Raw genomic sequence first — 4276 nt, 5'->3', positions numbered from 1 at the left:
TGGATATTCCACACAGCGAGAGATTATGAGTCTTTACAGGTTAAATAAAGCTCTGCTTTTCATCCCCCATCTTCAGACTGAATAATGATAGAGAATGCAAGGCCACAGTGAGTGGTATCCATCCTGCATTCAGTGGTGTCAGGAACACACCACTCTCACACATGTGACAACACAAGTTAGTCACTAACACATCCCTGCACACTGTCACTGACTCCTTGAACTACTGCTATGGGTAGAGGACTTTTTGTTTTGGTAACATGGGATTTTTCTGTCAGTTGAAATATCTCCAGAGCAATGCAACTCAGAATCTGTCCTGGAGGAAGAATTCCTGCCAGATCCCAGCACCTGTCCTGGCATTTCTTTACACTTAAAATTATACAGAGAGTAGGGTGCAGACCATGTATCATTGCTAAGGTAACCAAGGCTATTTTTCTTCTTTTTCCTTCTGATGTAGTACTTCAGAGGAGACCCATTGAGAACACTATAAGATCATGTAGATGTTTTTTCTAATGGAGATTCATAACCCAGCCTAAATATTTCATTTTCTTATGTCAATTTGCATATTGCTTACAGGAGGTCTGTGAGATACAGGGCTCGAAGAAAGCTCTTTGGTTCAAATGCTTTTCTCAAAGGAGGGCCCAGCTAGGTTTGGATACCTAAACCCACATAAAAAGCCATTAGTCTGCGGTTTTGAGTAATGCCTTAAACTGAAAGAAGTTGTAAGAGTCAGGTGGTTTCTTAAAAATTATGGCCCAGACAACATACCTAAAGCAATGCCCCAAGGATGGGAATCACTGTATCATTGAAAAGGGGAAGGCAAGTGAGGAGCATATATCAAGAAAATTTTGTAGCCTAACCATAGACTCTAATCCTCAAGTACCACACAAACCCGAAGGAACACAAAAGTATCTGAGAAAACCTGACATGGCATGGGCAGCAAAAACAGAGCAGTCACCATCTGTCTGTCAAAAGAGCTGCTGTCTGGGATGCTCAAGCACAGCTCATAGGAATAGCCTACCCTCCTGCAGAGGCTGAGTGCTGTAGTGCTATGAAATGGGGGTGGGATGGAGAGCATCTCACTCATCAGCACTGACTTCTTCCTTGACTCTTTTCCAGTGGTGGACATGGAGACGTCCCAAGGATTGCTACCGTCGGACCAGACAGTCTGTCTGTTGCAGAGTCCAGAACTCTGCAATATTTCCACTGAGGTTCTCCAGATGAGGACACCACCTGTCAATGGGGACAGATTATTAACAGCCCCCGTGTACACTTCTTCGAAATTCCTGACCTTGCCTCTAGCTCCAAGCCTGGAACAAAGAGAGAATGAAAACATGCTTGAGATGAAAGCTGAGCTGTCAATGCCTCCGGATGCCTATGACGGCATTAAAGAAAACCAAGGTCCATCACACCTTCCTTTAGTGCACCCTGATTGCACTGATACAAGAAGTCTAAGACCGAAGTCTGCTTCTAACAATGCCAGCATGGAAGGCATCAGTGTGGGGCTAGAAGAACAGGAGAAGCCGGAGAATGAGACTGGATCCAGAAACAACTTTGACGACCTCACTACACTGGGAGCAGGTGATCACCTTCCCCAATTCTTCAAAACCCTCAAAGACATAGACCGGTGTCCTCCCCGTCAGAGCTGGAGAGTCATGAGCAGCTCCTCTGAAAAGGTGACAAAGAATGACCTAAAAGCCTCTGACCTGCTCGATGGAGCTCTTCAGGCTAAAATCCAGCACCAGGACCTGGTCAGGGGAGAGGGGAGTGGGGGCTATGCAAAGCACAAGGAAAGAGCTATTGACAACATCTCAAAGCATCTGGAGAGCAAAGCTCCCAAAGAGGCACCCAGCAGGCACAGCAGAGTTAGAAAACAGGGGCAAGAAAGACCAAGTGGGCCAGAGAACAACTCCAAGAAACCAGAGGAGCTTAAGGAGTCAAGGAACAGAGTCAAAGCAGAAGAGAAGCCCACCATCCCCAAGACCAAGAGGAAGAGGAACCCACCTGAGCTCAGTCAAAACAGCTTCAAGAAGCCTCGAACCAACCTTGCAATGCACATGCTGGAGTCTGTGCAGGTCTTCCACCCACTGGGGAAGAAGAGTGAGAAGAAAACTGGCATCTCTTCCTTTGGGGGTCTGCAAACCTCGACCAACAACAGAGATCGAGGCCCAGGCCCAGCCACGCCAGCACTGCTAGATATGCCACCTGAGGGCCGGGGTCCTGACAGAATCCCAGGCAAAGCTCAGAGAGCAAAGATCAGTGCTCAAAGATCAGATGTACACAAGGAGTGTACATCTCCATCCCAGTATGAGCTGCCCCCGCCTGGGAAGGTCAAGTTAGTACCTTTGCCTTTCCCAATGCTGGACCAGCCTCAAGCCAGACCTGCTTCTAAAAAGCCTCTCCCCCTGGCTTCACACAGGCCCACTGCAGTTTACCCTGTGAGGCTTCATCCCCACTCAGCTCATCCATCCCAACCAGCTCCTGTCAGCACATCTCTCATGGCCTCTACCAAGTCAGCTCCTCCAATTTCCTCCAGTGCTACACAACCAAATGTAGCCAACACCAGTCAGTCTAGTGCTATGCCACAGTTGGCCTACATGAGGCCTGTACCCTACAGAGCATCCTCTCACACTTCATTCCAGAGAGAGCTTATTTCTTCTGCCAGGAACAAGGCACCATTACCACCCAAACCTCAAACCCAACATCGACTGCAAGACTTCAGCTGCCAATCAATCCCATGGAGGAAAGTCGACATTCTGGGACCAGTCATCTCACAGCCCATCACAAAAGAGCAGAGGCCACAGAGGGAGGCCATGAAGAGGAGGGCCCAACAGGAGCGTGAGAATGCTGCCAAGTGTAGCTCTCCTGGGAAACTACAGCTTTTCCTTCACAGGGAAACCGATATAGAAATTTCTCAATATTATGGCTATGCAATGTAGGAGCTGGCCAGACCTTTGTAACATAGTACTTTTGATGTATATAATGACAGGTACAGACACAGATACAGATATATACATAGAACTTCAAGGGTCATATAAGTGTGTAGATGCATAAGTAAATATGTAGCTATGTAGATGAATATGTAGATGTTTCTGTTTATATAAACGAACAGACAAATTTTCTATAATTGTAAATATTTAAAGTCAGCAACACTTACTGGAATAATTTAAGTCAGTTCTTTAATCCATAGTATATACAGAGGCCTTTGTTATTTAAGTCAGTTCTTTAATCCATAGTATATACAGGGCCTTTGGTATTTAAGTCATTTCCTTAATCCATAGCATATACAGAGGCCTTTGTTATTTATGTCAGATCTTTAATCCATAGTATATATAGGATAGGACTTTGTTATTGTTCTCATGACTTTAATAGTGCTAATTTTGATTGACAAAATAGTATATGTTACAAAACTACACCATATTACATAAACCCTAGTAATATATATTTACTATTAAAGCAATTCATCATAGCTCTGGTGATAATAAAATTATTCTCCTTGGCTTTTATATTAACTGTACTGGTCACTGAATATGAGATGTTTCCTAAAGGTTTTCCTGTCAACAGAACACACTCCTGCTCTTACCATGGTTCTTCCCATTTCAAACCTCTCACCCCAGCCCTTAATTATAATTTGCATGGGACAGAACTCTTCCTAATGCTTCATGAAATGAAAACAGGCTTTCATGTACACATGTATACATACAAGATCTAGAACCCAGATATGAGAGAAAATATATCAAGATGACTAACTTTCTGAGATGGGTTTAACTGGATTAGTATGCCTATCTCACGTTGGATCCATTTCAGAAAACATCCATTTAATATTTATTTTGTGTGTATGTCTCCCCTGTCTACATTCTGGAACAACACATGTGTGCAGTGCCCACACAGGCCAGAGGATGACATTAGACATGTGGGTCTGGATTTGAGGAATGTTGACAGGCTGCTAGGAACTCAGCCTTAGGACTCTGTAAGAACAACAAGTGTTCTCTATAGAGCTATCTCACGTGGCCCAGAATGAGTGCAGGTCCTGTAACAGCATAGCTTCACTTTCTTTATGACTTAATGCTTTCCTCTCTATGTCCATCGCATTTTTCTCACCCATGACAATGCTGTTAGATACCAACTTGGTTCCCTTATGTACTGGAGACACTGCTATAATCAACACTGATGGCAAGGGTCTTTCTAATATGTCCAGTTTTGGAATGGTTTGTTTGAGCCATGTGGTAGGCCAGGTTTTGGCTTTAGGAGGTCCCATTATTGGGACATACAAACAGGC

The 4276-nt window shown here is 44.4% G+C and overlaps 1 pseudogene; it reads left to right on the top strand.

Annotated features, from left to right (window-relative positions):
• Positions 1-1116: 1116 nt before the first annotated feature.
• LOC147003311 (uncharacterized protein C2orf78 homolog pseudogene) lies at positions 1117-3084 on the top strand (annotated as a pseudogene).
• The last annotated feature ends 1192 nt before the right edge of the window (positions 3085-4276 follow it).

This window comes from Mus caroli, unplaced genomic scaffold (genome assembly GCF_978045245.1).
Source record: "Mus caroli unplaced genomic scaffold, Mus_caroli_1 scaffold_8, whole genome shotgun sequence".
Classification (NCBI taxonomy): domain Eukaryota; kingdom Metazoa; phylum Chordata; class Mammalia; order Rodentia; family Muridae; genus Mus; species Mus caroli.
This window is presented reverse-complemented; position numbering and strand designations above follow the sequence as displayed.